This window comes from Grammomys surdaster, unplaced genomic scaffold (assembly GCF_004785775.1).
Source record: "Grammomys surdaster isolate TR1022 unplaced genomic scaffold, NIH_TR_1.0 212, whole genome shotgun sequence".
NCBI lineage: Eukaryota > Metazoa > Chordata > Mammalia > Rodentia > Muridae > Grammomys > Grammomys surdaster.
In genome coordinates this window covers 357,078-378,222 of record NW_021604657.1, presented here as the reverse complement: position 1 = coordinate 378,222, position 21,145 = coordinate 357,078, and positions in this window count along the sequence as shown.

Below are 21,145 nucleotides of genomic sequence, written 5' to 3'. Positions count from 1 at the left end.
TATCAGCCACTGTCAGCAAGCACTTCCTGGCATCTGCAATAGCATCAAGGTTTGGCAACTATATGTGGGATGGATCCCTGGGTGGGGTAGTCTCTGGATAACCTTTCCTTATGTCTCTATTCCACACTTTGTCTCCATATTTCCTCCTGTGAGAATTTTGTTCCCCCTTCTAAGAAGCACTGAAGCCTCCACACTTTGGTCTCTCTTCTTCTTAAGCTTCATATGGTCTGTGAATTATATGTTGGGTATTCCAAGCTTTTGGGCTAATATCCACTTATCAGTGAGTGCATACCATGTGTTTTCTTTTGTGACTGGGTTACCTCACTTGGGATGAAATTTTCAAGTTCCATCCATTTGCCTGCAAATTTCATGAAGTCATTGTTTTAATAGCTGAGTAGTATTCCACTGTGTAAATGTACCACATTTTCTGTATCCATTCCTCTGTTGAGAGAGATCTGGATTGTTTCCAGCTCCTAGCTGTTATAAATATGGCTGCTATGAACATAGTGAAGCATGTGTCCTTATTACATGTTGGAGCATCTTCTGGATATATGCCCTCAAAATCTCCTGTGTAGAGAATGTGCCACCCACAGTGGACAAGTCTTCCTACCTCAATTAACATAGACAATATAATCTCCCATAGACATTCTCACAAGCCAACCTGATCTCAACAATCCATCAGTGAGACTCTCTTTTCCCAGGTGATTTTAGAGTGTGTCAAGCTGACAATTAAAGTTACCCATCACAGATGATAAGGCCTTATAGGAAAATTTTAGATCATTGAGGACATGTCCTTGAAAGGCACTATGGGATATCACAATGCCTCTCTCTCTGCTGTTGCTGCTTGATGTTTGAGGTTAAGCAGTTTGCTCCCCACATGTTCCCACCATGAGAAACTAAAGACTCATTAAAAACCCAAAGCAAGAGAGCTCCAGAATCTTAAACTCAAAATTCCAGAACCAGAAGCCAAAATGACCTTCCTCACTTAAGTTATTTGACTCAGATATTTTACTGTGGTATCAATAAACTGACTAGTACTCCTTTCCAGCAGAGTCTTGCTTGTACCCCATTGTTCTTTCTCATAACATTGTGTCTGTTTGAATTTTTGCTCTATTTATTTATTTTGCCAGTATTTATTTCAATAGGAATTATTTTTGGTTAGTAACTTGCTTGTTACTGTCCCATGTGGTCCTTCCTCTCCAACCCTATACATACAAACTGGCTATGAGGGCTGCATTTCTCTATTCTCACTGTGGCTGGCCATTCCAGGTGCCATCAGAGGAAGCTCTTCATCTCACTGGCACTATAATGTCAGTCTTTTCTGAACCTGTCAGCCATGTGTGGCATTGCCAAATGTATTAAGACCTCACATTTCTAACCCTGTTCTCTGTGTAATACCATACACCATACATGAGCTTTTTTTATGGATTTCCACTGAGACTGCAGAAGCAGACAAAATGATGCTCCAAGGAGCTACACATCTGTTGGATGTTGTGACTCATTATTTCTGGGCAAACACACTGCCTGCAGCTCCTGGAGAGATTCTTTCTCTGTGAGCTTGCCTCATGCATAAGTCAAGCAGTTGAGAGACTCCACAGCAATGGGAGGCTCATTGGTGTGCAGGACAGCATATAGTTCTCTCTCTCTCTCTCTCTCTCTCTCTCTCTCTCTCTCTCTCTGTCTCTGTCTCTCTCTCTCTCTCTTCCTCACCCTCCCTTACCCCTCCTCCCCCCTCTCCATCCTTCCTCCCTTTTACTTTTCTTTACTTATTTACTTATTATGTGTATATGTATGTGTTCATGTATGCAGACAAGTAAATAGGTGTGCACATGTGTGCATGTGCATATGGAGACCAGAGGTCAACACTCAGTGTCTTCCTCAATCTCTTTCCACTTTTGTTTTGAAACATCCTCTCTCACTAAACCTGGGCTCCCCAACTCAGCTATTCTGGCTGTCTACTGAGCACCAAGGCTCTTCACATCCACACCACTTGTCTTAAAGCACACAACACAACTGGCTCTTTGATATTGGTTCTTATGATTGTAGTTGTGTCCTTAAGTGTGTGCGGCAAGCACTTTAATGACTGGGCCATTTTGCAAGCCCCAATCTGATGGCTTTTCTTTTCTACTATTCTTCCTGTTTGTGAAAAACCTCTATAATGACTTCTACACATAACCAGGAATAAAATGGTAGACATATTTTCTTCATTATGCTTATTAGCTTTGCTTTACCTTTTTATCTTATTATGAATCTAACGCCTATGAAGATTGTTGCCCTGGGTTCTCTTATGGAAAACAATATCTGTGATCTAGTCTAGCTCTGGTCATGTATACTATCCCCTATTCTAAGTCTGGCCTACAGAGTTCAAGAAGGCCTGCCAAGGCTCCCACGGTTGTAAGTGCCATTCTCTGAGCAGCAATCTGAATTCTGAATTTCTGCATTCATATCTTTCATTGTTTTTCACTCCATACGTCTGCTGCGGGAATTAAGGAAGCAGCCATTGTGTGGCAGTGTCTCACATACAGGAATAATGAGGCCCCTTATAGACCCATATGTAGTGTTTGAATCATTATAGATCCTGGGTCAGGCATCCCCTGCCCAAACTCGGAGCCACAGGAAGGCATGTATCTACAGGTGTTTTCACTAGTAAAAGACCACTGTGATTATAACTGTTGCAGAACTCATATTTCAACCTGAAGAATGAAGGGGCTTTGTCATTCCTAATGTCCATGCAGAGAAAAAGATATTTAAGGACTCTGAAATAACATGGCAGGAAATTGAGGTTCAACGTACTGCATATAAAGTGATGGGAAAAATGCTCTCTTTCACTATCTCTTTTTCCCCCTGGGTCTGTGGTTCACAAACTGCAGAGCATAAATCGTGGAGCAAACCATGCTGGAATATCAATAAACCTACATCGACCCGAGACAGGAATTCAGCTTGCAGCATGGGGACTTTTTTTTTTTTTTAGACCTTGGTTGGCAGCCAGGTGGATGAAAGAAGAAACCAAAGAGTGTAACAGCTTTGCAGCAGCAGAGAAAAGAGTTAGAATTCAGGAAATGTTGCCCGGGTGCCTCTCTGTAAATTCATGAGAAATGAAGTCTCCTGGAGGCTGAACAGCAGGGTTAATAAGGAAAACACAGGCACCACACCAGAGGCTACCAGCCCCAGGTCTGTGATCGACCTGAGTGGTGGAGATTTAACTGTGGGTTCCTTTAAAAATCCACTGATGTCCTGAGGTCCAGTGCCTCAAATTTGACCTTCTTAGGAAGCAGGATCTTTACAGAGGAAATGCTGTTAAATGAGGTCATTAGAGTGGGTCCTAACCCAGTGTGTCTAATAGCCTTATACAAAGGGGAAAATCTGGGTTCAGAGCTGCACTGAAAAAAGGCAAAGTAGTCATGAGCCTGGACTGGAGTAGGCATGCTTATGGGGGAGGGGGCATGGCCACAATGGTAGACCACAAGCGTTTAAGTCAATGGAAAGCCACTTCTGGTGTTGATAAATGTATGACACAAAGCTGTATCTCACATTGTAGAGATTTTATAGGCAGAAATGTTGACCTACATGAGGGACTGAACATGTAGCTCAGTTGGTAGAATGCTTGCCCTGCATACATGAGGTCCTGGGTTCTAGCCCTAGCACTGAATAAAAACATGTATGACCTAAGCCTATAAAGCCAAAACTTGTCCAAGCTCAATCCCAGTGAGATTGAGGTCAGCCTGGGCTTAAAATCAGACAGAGAGAGGGAGAGAGAGAGAGAGAGAGAGAGAGAGAGAGAGATCAGCAAGTAGCAGAAATAAGACTTAGACCTCCTCTCAGCTCAAGACACATGTTTTAGTGATTATCTACGACATGTCACACATTAAATAATTCCATATTTGTAACCACCCTCCAGAATAGGTGTCAGCAGCAGTGGCATTAGTAATCACATTTTGGTGACCACACTGAGGTCTGAGGAGTTCAGCCATTGCCCAGTCATACTGCAGGTCAGCAATCACTGTCCGCTCTCAGCTGTTATCTCTGTTCTTTTTCTGCTGTCTTCCCTGTCACGAATATTTATAGAGTCCTTCTTATCAAACATGTGTGACATGGAGCATGCAGGGCAGAGTAGGGGAGGACTGCTGAAGATAAAAATGTCATTTTACCTTCATGAGGTGGGAATTTTGAGGGTGGGGAGGTGGGAGTGGGGGGGTAGATAGAGGTTACATCCACAGAGAAGAAGGAGGAGGGTGAGGGGATTGGGGGTTCCTGGGTGGGTGGGGGATGGGGTAAGGGGACAACATATGAAATGCAAATAAAACATCCAATAAAAAAAAAAGGAAAAAAAATGTCATTTTACGCAGGGCGGTGATGGCGCACACCTTTAGTCCCAGCACTTGGGAGGCAGAGGCAGGCGGATTTCTGAGTTCGAGGCCAGCCTGGTCTACAGAGTGAGTTCCAGGACAGCCAGGGCTACACAGGGAAACCCTGTCTCGGAAAACAAAACAAAACAAAACAAAAAATGTCATTTTACCTTTCCAGTTGTTAGTATGGCAAGACTTTGCCCTAACTTTGGAGACCTAGAACATTTGTCTTCAACAGATGCAGCAACATGAATCCAAACTTTCTCTGGCTTTAGTGTCTCAAGTTACACAGATGTAGTGTCTAAAGGAGCATTTGTGTCAGATAGAATGCACTGGGGATCATCTCTCTGAGTACTTCAGGAAAATCTGTTGTGAGAACAAATGCAAACAGACCCCCTTTAAAGAAGCTAATAGAGAGAGTAGAGAAATGGATTCATGGTTAACAGCACTTGCAGCTCTTGGAGCAGTCTCTGGTTCCAGTATCTCCATGGCAACTAACAACCACCTGTAACTCCAGTTCCAGGGATACAACGTCCTCTTCTGTTTTCCTCAGGCATTACACTTAAATGTTGTATACACACACACACACACACACACACACACACACAAAATGTGAATTTGTAAGTTGAGAAAAGGAAGACTTACCTGAAATCCCTTTCTATTCCTAAAAATTAGTGATCAGAGAAGTTACAACTGGATAGGAGAGTCTCTCTTCTATATAATCACCAGCTTTAATTCTGAGATTCTACACCAATAATTTGGTGAACTTTGTGAAAATACTAGACTAAAGTGATGACTTCTAAAACAGCAACAGTGATAGAGTCCATATAAGTCCGTGCATCACCACTCTCAACCATGCAGGGCAAGGAATGTGCTCCATAGTTGGTGTTGTTAGGCTGAGAGAAGGCAGGATGCTGTGCCACTTACTCAAGCTAAACTGAGAAAAAGAAAAACCCGGATGATGAACAAGAAGCAGCTTGAGCAGAAGAAAGGCAGAGAAAAGAACAGAAGAAACAAAGGGCAGTAACCTCAAGTCAAGGGAGTTCAGAGTGCAAATGGTTGAGAAAAGAGGTTGTTCTGGAAGACTGACCTGGCAGCAGTGTTGTTGCAAGTACTAAGCTTGGAGTCAGGAAGACTAGGGACTGTGGTGGTCACCACTGAATATGAGGACTAAGAGCTCTTTCTGAGAGGAGCCACAGAAGGTTCCTAAAGGACTGATGTGCTCATGAGGTAAGCACAGAAGAAGTCAAGCACCTAAAGCTAGGTTGGATTAACAACCTGGCTACGGCAGCCACTGGGTGGAGAACTAGAGATTGGCTGTGGAAGACGAGGCATATTTTGCTAGGTGGAAAAGGTGGAGGAGGGACATTCCAATGAGCAAGATAAACATCAGAATTGATTTTCCAGGCCAAGAAGAAAAATACTTCTTTTGTGAATGTTTTTGTTTTACCTGGGCTGTCAGAGAAACATAAGGCAAGAATTGCACAAGGGAGATGGGATCTGAAACTCTATCCTCACTCCTGAAATCCAGGAGACACACATTTGCATTTTATTATTCCCCATTGGCAGTCTTTCTTCTTACCTTCCATCACACACCCTGACCCCACTCAACATGCTCTGTTGAAGCATTCTGCTCACAATGAGAAAGGGGGTGGGGTAGGGATGGAGGGGTGGGAGGGAATTACTTTGTAGGCTGGGGCTGCGAGTGGGATTTTTGGTAAAGTGAAAAGACAGACATTTTCTCAAGCTGGTCAGCATGTTAATCATTGAGTTTTCCCATTATATTATGGGTTCCTTTTCTGTAGCAAGCACTGTGCCTAAAGGAGACACAAAGGTACCTCTATCCTTATTCCTATCCTTGGGGTGGGGGCAACTCTGATAGTGATGGGTTGGTACACAGACAACTTCAAAGGAGAAAAGGAAGAGGCAAGCTACTTGCCAAGGATGATCTCAGCCCAGGTGACCCAAGAAAAGCAGCATGATTGCTAAGGTCAATGCTATCCATCACACTGTGCAAGCAGAAAGCCTAGCTGGAGCAGGCTACAAGCAGACTAAGAGCACACCCAGTTCCTCTCCCCAGTGCCAGGGGCATATTGACTACTGTGATACTGCCTAGGTCATATATTAACTGGACCCATTGTCCTCCCAGCCTCCTCTTATCCTTGGGACCTTCCAAATTCATTCTTCAGTCTAAACCACAAAACTCAGTGTTTTTTAGTGTATTGTGGTAGAAGTGGAGCTTGTACCCACCTCTTCATGCTACAACACCTTTTGCTCCCAAGGAACCTTAAATGAAGTCTCCCCAGGCAGACTGAAGCTTTACTTCAGGATAGGCTCACTATGCTATCCACATTAACATGCCTTTTGCTCACAGGATGATTCGACTCCATCCCTCTCTCCTTTTCTAAAACCCAACACTTCACTCCTTCGAAGGTCCTCTCTGGAGAAAATGCAGAATTGGAGCTGTGAAAGATGAGGAATGCTGTCCAAGCAACTCCTGACAGGATGTGCATAACTCTACTCTCTATGTAAGCAGAGATGAGCTTTCTTCTGTGGAAAACCACATCTGTGAGAGCTTCTGTCATATCCCATCCTGCCTTTCACACTGCCTATAACCCTGCTTCTACAAAAAGAAAAATGTAAATTCTTCATCGGGGCTGAATGAAATTAGAAAGGTTAATGCTAAGATGATTGACACTTCTCTGAGAACCACCTTCAATAATGGATGCCACTCATCAACCATAAGTACAGCTTTGAACCTTTTGCCCCCTGATGTTGCAGAAGCCTTCAGGGCTGGACTTGCTATACAAACTTGTAGCTTTTAAGCAGTCATTGTACATTGGGGGTTCCAGATTGTGTGAAAGGTGGCATCTGGTCACTGCTCACTAGAGAGATAAAGTGTAGTATACAGCGCTGCCTTGGAACCGCTGAGTGTAATGAGGATGAACCATGGGGCTTGAGGTTGCAGAGAACAACTTTTGGAACACTGACAGTGGGGTAGTTCAGAGAAGAAGCAAGTGTCTATAAATTATGATATATATATATGTGTGTGTGTGTGTGTGTGTGTGTGTGTGTGTGTGTGTGTGTGAGAGAGAGAGAGAGAGAGAGATAAAGTCCTAAAATACACCAGGATGATGAAGCATCTTCTTTGGCTATTGCAAATGTTTTCAAATGTTAGCAACTTACTTTCAAATGCTGTAAGGAAAGATTATTTTGTGCTCTACCTAAAAACATTTCTGTCTTTGAGATGACGTCAAAATTATTTTAATCAACCCTTACTTAAAAAATCAACCTTACTTTTAAAAGTAAAGGATAATTAAACTCAGTGAGGTTTTTTGTTTGTTTGTTTGGCTTTTTGCTTGTTTTTTTTGTTTTGTTGCTTTTTTTTAAAAGACAAGAAAGAAACATGGAAGACAATCTAGAAGGAGTGCAAGTGTTAAAAGAAAGGATAATTGGTGAATATAATCAAAATACATTGTGTGTGTGTGTTAAATTGTCAAAGAATAAATCATAATGCTTCTTTTATGAAAAGGTAAAGGACATCAGGCAGGTGGAAACTCATGTGCAGGGCAGACAGGGTTTCAGCAGTGGATCCAGTGTTCCTTTTACATGAGGGTCAGGGCCAACACAGAGACCTTCTCTCTTTGAAGCCCTGTGTTCCTCATTCTCTCTTGCCCTGTGTATAACACACAATGACTTCATTCCCATTCCCAAAACCTCATCTTGTCAGATAGGTGGGAAATGCTTGTGCCTGAGCTTGCCTCCCCAATAGCCATGTTGGATGACTTCTACTTGATTTTTCAAGTTTCAACTTGACTTTCAAGTTTTGCCCACTGAGCACCATGACCCAGTGGGGTTATTCTACTAGAATCTTTAGAAGATTTGAAGAAGTAGTAACTGAGAATCCAGATGTTTAGCCAAGAGAAACATGTGCAAAAAGATACAATAAAATTGGAAATTTAAAAGCTCTGAATGAGGTATGTATAGAATGACATGAACACATTGATATAATTCTGTAAATTAAATCTTCGAGTACTAGAAGCAATAATGTGAACATGTAAAGCAGAATACTGGCAACTTAGAGGTGTCTGCAGAATAAATGTTCTATAAGAAGTTTTTTGAAAACTGTGTCATCTGTTAGTCCTGGATTGTACCCAGAGGAGAAAGATGTGGTATGCCAGAAAACTTGTGACCTGAAGTTCATGCACCCATATGGACTCTTAACTCTTTGAAATCATAAGCCCCAATAAACTCTTTCTTCCATAAAGTGCCTTGCTCATGTTATTTACCACAACAGTAGGAACATTACTAATATGAATATATTAGATTATCAGTCTTGGAGAAAAAAAACCTCTGTTCATGATTTATTCCCAATATTCAGTGCTCTAAGTCTTTTCCCCAAGGCTCCATACTAGGAACTTAATGAACACTTATTAGACAGATGAAAGGATGGGTAGATGGATACATGGGTGGGTTGGTGGTTGAATGGATGGATGGATGGATGGATGGATGGATGGATGGAGGATAGGTGGATAGATGGATGGATTGATGGATGAACAAATGAGTTGTGGTTGGATAGATGAATGTGTAGATGGAAGGGTGGATGGATGGGTAAGTGAAAGGGTGGATAGATAGGTGGGTGGGTAGGTGGAAGGGTGGGTGGAAGGGTGGATGAAGAGTCAATGACTGTTGGTTGATTGGATGGATAAAGGATGAGTAAATGGTAGGGTGGTGAATGCATAGGTGACTGCATGGTTAGTTGCATATAAATAAAGACATCTAATGCCAATGCTAAATATAATCTAAAGTAAGATGCTTCAGTGATATTGAAATGAATTAATGACTTCATATTCCTTCTCTTTTCCAAGTTGAGTCGCTAAAATCAGTCATTCAACTTGATGGTCACAATGCATACATATTCAGAAGACAAACATGGTAAATGGTAAGAACTATTGTTTATTCTCTCCATTTCCCCAAACCTTGTGAAGTCCTGCCAAGCAACCCAAGAGAAGACCACACAGTTAGTGGTGTCTCTGTGCATCTAGCCATTTGCAATCAACTATGATCAAGGAAAGGTGACTTGCTATGAAGAACTGCCATTTCTAGAATCTTACAGCTATTGAGTTAATTTGCATTTCCCTTCAACATGAACTGATTTTAAATGGGAGAAAAATCAACTTCTGCTCTGCACTCTAATGGGAGGATAAAAGTTATACAACGATGAATTCCACTGATTAGAGCCTCTGCTCATTTTCTGCTGCTTGCTAGCCATTTGGTAGCATTTTAATTTAACTTTCCACATGCATATTCTCCATTAATATTTATGAAATGATTACTAGCTGCAGCTTAGTCCTTAAAAACTGGAATTGAAGCATTCGGCAAAATACATTCACTAGTAGCTGAGAACAAATAATGCTCTAAAAAGCTGTTAGGAGGCTTTCATGTTTTCATGAAGCTTTTCTCCCAAAAGAAAGAATATTAAAAATTAGTATTGGCCTAATCAGCTAGTAGAAATTTCAATAATTACACAAAACTTTGTATATTATGGGAACCTTTAGACAAAGTACAATCACTGACTTTGAGTAGATCCATGGAATCTCCAGTACCCAATAGAAAAAGGCAAATACTTTTTCCTAAGACCCATGTTTGCATCATAACAATTGAAATGTGTCATAATTCCATAGTTGAGAAATTCTTTTATTCACACATGCTTTTCATTTTGTCCTTATAACAAATCAATAAGATGGGTGTTATTATCATCCCTATTTTATAAATTAGGGCACTCTGGGTAAGAAAACTTAAGCAAAACCAAGCCCTTAGTAAACACTCTCTGGATGTCAAACATAGACTTCTTCTGGCCTCCTCTGTGCCAAGTTCTTGCATCTGGGGCCTGTGCATTCCAACACAACCCTGTGGGAGCCCATGATCACCATGGAGAAACATTCAAGGAAATGAACCATTGCAAAGAATGAGAGACAATTCTGTCAAGAACAGAAGAGAGTAAATGTTTTAATATAAATACAAAGAATAACTCACAAAAACCTGTAGCAAGGACAAGAAGGGTGTTACTAGACAATGATGTTCACACACACACACACACACACACACACACACTTTTTTTTCCTGAGGACCAAAATTCGTGTTCTAAGGGATGCATCGGAGGATGTTCATGAAGCCCATATGAGCAATGATTTCTGTTTCATTAGCTCTATCAATCTCATGGTCCTAGGACTTGTCTCCTATTACCTCGCATGATCACGTGATCATGGCTCTTTGGTTCAACTGTCTTTCCTCCTCAGCTTTTCAGAACATGTTTTCCATCTATGCTATCTTCTTTCTAGCAAAGTTAAGTAAAAACAGGCTCCAGAAGTCAGAAGATCTGTGACAGAGTTCCAGCTATATACCATCTGAAATTTAGGACAATTTCTTTCACACTTTCTGAGTTTTGTGTCTTTGTGCTGTAAACTGGAATACTCAGTTTGAATACACAGTAAGTGTTGAATAAATATTCACTTCCATTCTTTCCCTTTGCACCTCATTTTCAAGAAGGTAGAGACCTTCATAACACTGCTCTGTTGTGATAACCAAGACTGTGGCAGCCCTTTGAGTTGCTTACATTCAAAGCTATTTGTCCAAAACGCATGGAGACATAATGTCTCAGGAATGACATGTCTGTGGAGGTTCTGTTCATGCTTCTTATAAGAAGAAGATACAGTAATAGAATCTGGAACTCGTAAATGCTGATTACCAACCTGACAGGATCTAGAACTAGAATGCAAGCCTCTTGGCACACCCATGAAGAGTTATCTAACCTAGGTTGGCCTCTGGCCATGCCTGTGAGGAATTATATTGATTAGGTTAATGAAATGCAAAGATCCACCCTAAAAGCTATAGGACTGTTATTACCTGGGCTTATTTGGGACTCCATATAAAGGATGATGTCTAAGCACAGCAATCACCATTCCCCAATTTCTGACAGAGGATGCAACATGACCAGATACCTTATATTCCTTCCACCATGACCTCTTCACCAGAGTGACAACAGCCCTTCCAACAATAAGCTGACACTAAACTCTTCTCCTCCAACTTTGCTTATTTTGTCACAGCTATAGGGGAAGTAGCTAATACAATATTCTATCCATGAGCAATTTTACATTTTTTAAATATACCACTTTATGGGAGGCAGGAGTTTAATGAGTTTTGTTATATTATATCTGAGTTTTTTTGTTAATCTCAGTATTTCCACATGCCTGTAATTTCTCTGGACTCACTAAAGCATCACTATGATTCCCTGGCATTCATTTTGAACCATGTAGGCAAAAGATGAGTTTATTAATTTAATAGGTTAAAATAGTCACAGTAGGGAGGACAGAACTGGTTTTCTCTTTCTGTATTATGAAGCAGTGGCCTGGAATGCTAATGCTTTGGGGAGAGCACTTATCAACAAGGCAGCATGAAAGGGAATTAGCTAAAGAACTCCCTCCTCAGCTCTCAGCCCTGTGCCCTGCAAACAGAGCAGTGTGCTTTCATCTTAAAGGGAACTCATTCCAGATCCACTAAAGACAAGACCAAACTAGCACAAACTAGTTTGCACACTGCTAATTAGAAGATGTGTATAGCTAGAGAAATGGCTCAGAGGTTAGAAAAAGATGTGTGTACTCCTTATTTTTTCAACTAACTGTCTTTAGATTCTTCCAAGTCTCCTTCACTTGTCTTACCATCAACCCCTGTGGTAGTATCTCCCTGATCTCTACAGCTGGATTACATGTTGTTGCTGCCACCCAGAAGACCCTAAGCTGGTAGCACTTCCAACAAGGGTGTATTGAACATAGCTGTCCATCACTTCCTACATGTCTCTATCACTGAGATGCGTAAGCATAGGGGCCAACAATTTTATCCCTGAGATTTCAGAACCTAGCACATATCTGGTTATGTGTACAATCACCAAATACCTGTTAGACAAATCAGTAAATAGATGAGTCAGCAGACAGATCCAGGAACTAAAAGGCTTACTTAATGAGGCATTTTAGAGGAAGACTCCAGGCAGCATTTAGAGAACCAGTGAAAGCAAATGAGTCACTGGCTAGGAGGCTGAGCTTCAAGTTCTACAGGGAGAGAGAAATCATTAGGATCACTTTAAGAACTGTAAGCTAATCATGTTTCCACTAGCAGCTCGTAGGCTGTGCATCCCAACATTTCAAACAGTCCACTGTACTGTCTCATAATAATCCCACACATACAGTCCCATGATAATCCCCACACCATACAGTCCCATCGGAGTCTCATATACCCCATACTATGCAGTTCAGTTAGAATCCTACACCAGGCAGCAGGGCCATGAGAATCTCACATCATACAGTCCAATGAGAATCCTATACCTTACAATCCTGTGAAAATTCCACGTCATATAGTTCCATGATAAGCCCACACTGTAAAGTCCTGTGAGGAGCCCACACCATGCAGTTCTGTGAGAATGTCATAGTGTACAATCCTGTCAGACTCCCATGCCATACACCTCTGTGATAGTTTTTCACAAGATAAAGCTTCTACTCTGAAAGACTTTGGCAAGAAACGGGGTGGGAAGACAGAGAGATGGGTGAGCTGCTGGAAACACTATGTGGGTGGCAGCCATCTTGGATGCTGACTGACCTCACCAAGACGGAGATGGCCAATTGACTGCTCTTCTAGAGGACTCAGATTCAATTTCTAGCACCAACATGGCTGCTCACAACCACCCGTAACTCCAGTTCCATGGGATCTGACAACTTTTTCTCTTCTGGCTTCTGTGGGCAATGAACACACGTGGATCATAGACATGCATGCAGAGAGCACTAATACATCCAAAATAAAAACAATAATTCTTCTAAAAAACATAAGAAAATGGAAAAATGTCCTCTTTCTCTCTATAGAACTTACTGCTGTCAACTTGACAGTCTAGAGTCTCCTTTGAGATAAAGCACTGAGGACAGCTGTGAAGAAGTTTCCAGATAAAGTTAACTGAGGGAAGAGGACCCAATCTAACTGTGGTAACAGCATTCCATCAGCTGGTGTCCTGGATTGAATACAAGATAGAAAGTGAGCTGAACATCAGCATTCAGCTCTCTCAACTCCCTGACTCTAAGTGCAATATGACCAGGGCCCTTACAACTACACCTCTTCCACTGTGATGGGTCACACTCTTAAAATGTGAGACAAAATGAACCCTTAGTTCCTCAAGTTGCTTTTGTCAAATGCTTCATCTTAGTTATGAGAAAAAGTGACTAATACACTGCTAGAGACCAAGGATGCTTGGGAATAACCCTCTAAGGGAAGACAGCAAACCTCCTGACCAGGTCATGTTTGCATAGTGTAAATCTAAGTTAATGAAGACGTGAGACGGAATGGCTATGTGGCTGGTGAAGCAAGACTAAGAACCCAGTTGGAAGCAACCACAGCCACACAGGTTCCCAGGACACTGCTGCCCTCCCCATGCTTAACACCAAGCCACTGAGGGCAGCATGTAGCTCAGCACTGAGGCACTCAATTTCTTGGACAGCAGGAAGCTTTAATAGCTGCACTTAGTGTGGAGGAATAACCAGGCAACTGCAGATTTCGTGCTAGTGGACAAGGTAGACACTGGTCTCTCCAACCATGCAAAAGCAGCAGCCGTGACAGAAAAGGGCTCATTGAAGGATTTACAGGTTTTCGTATCTCCCTTCATAAAAACAAATTAGCTAAGGCTACTTCAATAGATGTATTCAGATCATGTTGAGGAGAATTAAGCAAAGAGGGATTGGCACAGATACTCCAGGACAAGTGGAAAAATAGACGCTAGGGTGGGACTCAGGTAATTTAATTTTTAAAATCAACATATACTTTTTTACATCCAAAATGGACAAGTCTTCTTTTTACATTTTTAGCACAGAATTGTGCATTTCCTTTCATTTTTGCAGTATGCTAGAGATGCAAGAACTAATGGTATGTTGTGTCCAGAATGGATGTAGGATTAAACAGGGGTAGAGGTCGACTTTAGATTTAGGAGGAGGGGCTGAGGAGATGACTCAGGCAGTAAAGTACTTGTGAGGTACGCATGAGGACCTGAGTTCACATAAAAATCTAGTAATGGCAGCTTGTACCTGTAACTACGGCAGGGCAAGCCGAGATGGCCCTGAAGCTCGTTGGGAAGCTGATCTAGATGAATCAATAAACTTCAGGTTCAGTGAGATAGACTGTCTCAAAAAATGAAAGTGGGGAGCAATCAAGGAAAGATACCCAACTTGAACTCTGGCTTCCATGTGTACATGTTCATACACACCCATACTAACAAGTACATGTAGTATGCATGTAACCCCCAATGAGACAGATCTAAGATCTAACAACTTCCCCAATTCCCGTATCCATGAAATCGGTGTAATAAAAGTAATTTTAATAAACATGAGTTTAAAGGAATAAAATAAATGGTCGTGAAAGATTTTTTAAAATCATTTAGCAGTTTAAATAATGAGTGTTAAAGGGAATTTATTCCACTGGTTGCTCATATAAAGAACCGTGGGTGACAGTGTGACAGGATGATTCATAAAGATATAAGTAAAATACATTTCATAGCTTAAGTAGTAATAATAGCGGTCATAATAAGATCTAGACTGTCTACCACACAATAATTGCTTCATTCTTGACATCAATCATATGACATAAATACTGTGGCCTTATCCATTTCACAGATGAGCCACTCGGTCTGGTCACTGACATGTGCACAGTAACAGTATAAGGCAGGACAAAGAAGCTCTGAAGACAGAGACAGATGATGTCACTATTCTGTAAATATACTTTTATATTAGAGTTCTGTGTGTTTAAACTCACCTATCTGACTTTGTTGAGGTTATAATAGAATGATGACATTTTTTTCCCTTTTGTCCCTTTAAGACCTCCCATGTACCCTTTCCTGCTCTCCTTCAGATTCATGGCCCCCTTTTTCACTAGTTATTATTGCATGCATATATGTGTATATATGTATGTTTTAGAGTATATGTGTATGCGTGTTTATATGTAGGTATATATGTGTACATGCATATGTTTTGGGGTATTTGTACATTCATGTATGTATGTGTGTATATAAAAATAAACATAGATACACAAATATATACATATATACACATATATAAATATACACATCACATACATATACACATATACATGTGTTCAGGGCTGACCATTTAGTACTACCATTTGATGTGCTTTTCCCTGAAGAAGACCACCTCTCCTGGTCCCAGCCTGTAGTTCTATGTGTAGGCTTAAGCACAACTATTTTCAATAAAAGTGGAGTTATGCATGTTAATCTGGGTATAACCAAAATTTAAAACTTATTTTTATTATTTTTCAGTGTATATGCATGCATGAGTGTGTGTGCACAAGAATGCAGGTGCCCATAGAGGCTAGCAAGGTGTCAGATTCCCCTGAAGCTGGAGGTACAGATGGTTGGGAGCTACAAGATATGGGTGCTGGGAACTGAACTTAGGTCTTCTGCAAGAGCAGTGAGTGCCTTTCACCATTGAGCCATCTCACCAGCCCCATAAGCAAAGATTTTAATACAGTAATATATTAAGACAGCTGAAGCAAGAAGGCAAACTGCAAGCTACTCCTGTATGATGTGGTACATGGAAAAGAAATCAGGGTGAAAACAAGCCTCTCTACAAAGGGAAGAAGAGAAAAAAGAGCATTCAAAATGGCAACAGAGGTCACAGGATACACAGAAGCACAGAGGACTAGAAAGCCACGCAGTATAACTGAGGAAGTAGCCTGCTCCATGTTAGAGTAGAAGAAAACAAAGCCTCATTCACATAGCCAGTCATCCTCAAAGATAAGAACAGCACCAACAAAGGCTGGCAAGGATCCAGAGGGAAAGAAGCCTTCACACTACTGATGGAGGTGCAAATAAGTTTAGCTACTATGAAATCAGTACAGGATCTCCCCAAAGAGACTGAACTACAACAACCACACAGTGCAGATATAGAACTCCTATGGCTGTCAGCATACCAAGATAACTGCATACCCATATTATTGTGAGATTGCTCACATTAACCAAGATATTAAACCTGCCTGGCCAGCCCTCAACAGGAGAATGGATAGAGAAGATGTGGAATATATGTATTACTGGGTTTTATTCAGCCATAAAGAAAAATGAAATCCTGTCCTTTCCAGGCAAATGGATAGAACTGGAAATGTTTATGTTAAGTGAAACAAGCCGGGCTAACAAAGGTAGATACACCATGCTCTCTCTTCTATGGGGAGTCTAGATTTAAGTATGCAAATATACATGTATGAGAGAGGGGTGGTCATCAAAATAGAGAGGTGTACTCAGGAGAAGAGGGGGACTGTTGGAATGACGGTGAAAGGGAACAGCAAAGGGTAGGGTGTGAGTGTGAGCCAAGGACATAGCCTAGTGAAATCCAAGGTTTTGTATACTTATTTGAAAATTTTAAGTGGAATCAGCAAATCAGAAAAAAACTTTCATCATTCACATTATGCTCACATATATTCACACCTAAATCTATAGCAAGGTGCATAAGCTCATCTGCCTTTCCATTTTAGTTTATACCTATAATTTTATAATATCTTGCTATGCTGCAATTTTCTCCATTTTTAGCTGTTATGTGTTGTTACTTAGGCAGTAATGTATTATAACTCAATACATGTATACAGAATGTAGCAATCAAGTCAAGGTAACTATAATTTCGAACTCCTCAAATATTACCTTTTCCATTTGCTGTGACCTTCAAATTCTTATCTCATTATTTTGAAGTGTATAATTAATTCCCATAGACTAGGGTAAAAAAAATACTCAACTTTCATCATCAGAGCATCTAGAATCCCTTCTCTAGTGGCCTCTACGACAATCCTTCATGCCTCCAATCTTTGAAGCATTTTGTTTCAAATTCAAAACTTAATATAATTCTACCTACCTTTAATCTGTCCCACTTGAAAAGATAAAGTAATTAAATACAGGAAGAAAAAATCAGCCATGGAGATACGTGTGAGTAAAAGTTTCCCTGAGAGCCACACAGAATGAGATGGTCAGTGAGGAGTTATAATTGTGATTGTCCAGGTGGACAGTGACAGACAGGAGAGGCTCAACAGTAGAATGAATGGTCTCTGGGAGAAAGATGAGCATGGTAAAAGAAGGATCCACCACTGCTGGAAAAAGGAGGTGAGGATACAGAATCATTGAAAAGATAAAAGATAACATGAAACACTCAACAGAATTTTCCGTCTGTTGGAGGAACTTCATTCATACATTGAAGTTCCAGGATCATCAAAACCTAGTTATTCATCACTCAAATAAGCAGCTGCTTGAACCATTATTTCCAGGAAAGACCTGTCTCTCCCCAGGCAAGGCTGCTGCCAGTCTGTGGCTATTTGTTAGCCTGCATCCCAGTGCCATCTTGGCCCTCAGCCTCCTTTTAGCTCTTTCCTCTGCCTTCCTCTAGAATAGCGTCACTTCAACCCTTTCCACTTTGTGCAATTATCACCTTCATTCTGCTACATTTTCTCAGGCATACAAAAGACTTCCCATCTTCTTTCTTCTCTCTGTACAACCATGATGAGGACAGATGAAGATAGACAATTAGAGTGTCCATCAATCTACGTGTGATCATGGCATGCTTGAGTAAGTAGTAAAAACTTGTCCATGGGTACTAGAGTGATAACCCAGTGCATAAGTTTTTTTCTAGACAAGTGTGAGGCCATGAATTTGGATCCCCAGCACCTATGTCAAAAGCATAGCAGAGTGGTGTGTGCCTCTAACGCCAAAACTTGGGAAGATCCAATGCAGGAAGATCCATTGAGCTTATTCACAAGCCAGCATAACTTAATCAGTGAGCTCCAAGCTCAGACAGAGAGAGAGAGAGAGAGAGAGAGAGAGAGAGAGAGAGAGACCTCTAAAAACAAAGTTGGGCATCAATAGATGAAGACACTGACATTGATTTCTGTTTGCACTTTAGCAGATTGTTTGGATGCTGTTTGGTTAAAAGATAAGCAGTGGGGAAGTAGGAAAAATGAAGACAGGGCGCATGATGGCAGTAGCTTTGCTGGTGCACACTTAGCAGACAAGTCTATTGTTTGGACTGCACACTGTCACCGTGGCCTCCACAGCAATGTGACCTCACTGTACATGTTCCTGAATCACTAAAATGAGAGCCCAAGTGACTTGTCCAAGTGCCAACTGGCAAAGATAGGACGGAAGTTTGATTTGAATGAGGTCAGCTGAGCTCCAAACCCAAGAAGTTTCCTGGGTGCCAGGATGCTTCTCATGCAAGAGCTCAGTGCCAGAATGCTTCTCATGCAAGATGTGACGGCTACATGTCATCTTCCCCTCATGGTTCAGCTTTGATTGATAAAATTAATGAAGAAGGAGAATAGTAAAAACATTCTCTCTCATACACATTGTTAACTTATGACTTCACTTTCTGACACTAGAGTTCTAAATTCATTTCATAGAAAGAAAATTCATTTCATGTAATAACCAAGAAAATCCCCAAGAATAGCTAAAACAATAGCTAAATATCTTTAGTAAAGGAGGACTGAATCCCTAACTGTTAATAGGAAAACCTTAGACTTAATATTTAGAAGTCACTTAATGATGTGCTCCTACTACCATGTGTTCATGGGTGCTACAGTCACAGAGAACAGGAGAACTGATGCTCATATTACTTCCACCAATTTATTGGAAATGGACATCAGTGGAATGAGCTAGAATCAAAGGACAAACATATCATTTTTCTTCCCCATATGTAACCTACAGCTTATACATGTAATATGCTATATATGTTATAAACATAGATGGCCTGAGAGTAAAAAGAAAGACTATTTGAGGAGGAAGATAATAGTGTGAGTAGGGAACTGGAGAGAAGAGGGGTCTGAGATGATTATGTCCAAAGAACATGGCATATGTGAATGAAAATGTCATTATAGAAACCCACCAGTTTGCACAATGACTATGCACTAATAATAGTTTTGGGATTTGACACAAAATGTCCTGGTCATCTTCAGCTGTCAACTTCATACAGCCTAGAGTCATTTGAGAAGAATCATCATTAGAGAATGGCCTGGATCAGATTGGCCTGTGGTCATGTCTATGGAAGGACTATCCTGGTTGGGAATTGATATAGGAGGCCCAGGCCTTGGGGTGCAGCCCTACAGCAAGTGAACCAGCAAACAGCCTTATTCTACGGTTTCTGCTTTCAAGTTCCTGTTTGAGTTCTTGCCAGCTTCCCTCAATGGTGGACTGTAATCTGAAATAGACCCTTTCCTCCTCTAAGTCACTTTTGGTGAGAGTGTTTTATCATGGCAACAAAAAGGAAACTAGAACACAGAGTTGAAGTTTGTGGTTTGTCTATGATCATAAAGACAAAACAAAAATCAGAGTGACATTCTGACCTCTCTCTATGAAAAATGAGCCAGAAACCAAGCTCATTTTGGCCCTAGCTCACGTCTCCAACAAACCAGGATTGAAGCTACATAGAAGTAAACATCTTGACTGTAATGCGCCTCTGTCATCCTCCCACCCATACTGTAGGCGGAAGCTTAGCTGATTGAGTTGTATACTGTTTCCCCGATTTAAGAAATACTATTGGGATTAGGGAGATAGGTCAAATGATAAAGTACTAGTCATGCAATCATAAATATCTGAGTTTAATCACTAGCATCCAAACAACCTAGCCTAGCCTAATCCCAACTCTTGTTTGAGTCTCAAAGGAGATGGGGAGCTTATGCGGAAGCTTATCTGAGATACACACACACACACACACACACACACACACACACACACGTACATGTACAGTGTTGGGGCAATTATAAATAATTCTCAGATTGCTTTGTCATTAATCAAAGAGTAGAAATATGAAGAAGATCTGTATACGTGCAAGTGAGTTTATGTTTGCATGTGTGTTATTCATGTTACCATGCTAATGATTTACCTGTCTAATTTCCCCCTTTTCCCTTTAATTTCTCTGTTGTACTTCTGTTAAAATATTTTTAGTTTCTGAACTAGTATTTCTACTATCTTTGTCTTGGTCTATTCCTGTGAATAAGTAAAATCCCTCTTCTCTGAGAGATGAGTGACAGTATCTGGACTCTCACAACTTAATAGTTGGAAAAAATCATTGTTTTTCCTTTTCATCAATTGCTCCTGGTTTACAAAGCCAGGAGCTTTCATTCATGACGAATAACACTGGAGAAACAAGCAGAAAAAGCATGCTGGCATTCTAAGAGAATTCCAGCTTCCTACCCCCTGTCAAAGATACTAGCAGCATCATTCTGGTACATAAGCATCAGAAAACAAATTAATACCTTTATTTCAATTCGTTGAGAGCACACAGCAGACTAGCAGATTTGCTTGACTTTTATATTCCTGAAGGGGAGAAAATATGAAGACTTTGATTGGCTGGAACCTATTAGAGCCTGGCATGGTGTCTAGTATGTGGAGCTAATCAGAAAGCTCTCCTTCCTACAAGTTGGCTTCAAAATAGTGAACTAGTAAAGGACATGCATGCAGAACTATGTGTCCCTTCACAGGCAGACTAACTTCACATGAAATACTACTGATGACTGAGCTGTTAGCCCTTAAGAGGCTACAGGGCACAGCACAGAACTACCCAAAAGCTTGCCACCCATGGCCAAGGAATCTCCATCAAGGACAGACTGCCTCTCCTCCCACACTGATGGGTTTCTGCACCCTGGTGCTATGTGGCCAGCTTCCATACACTGCCGTAGATGGTCATCCATTGATCTGATCCTGACTCTAGTTCTGGATTGGTTTGATTTGT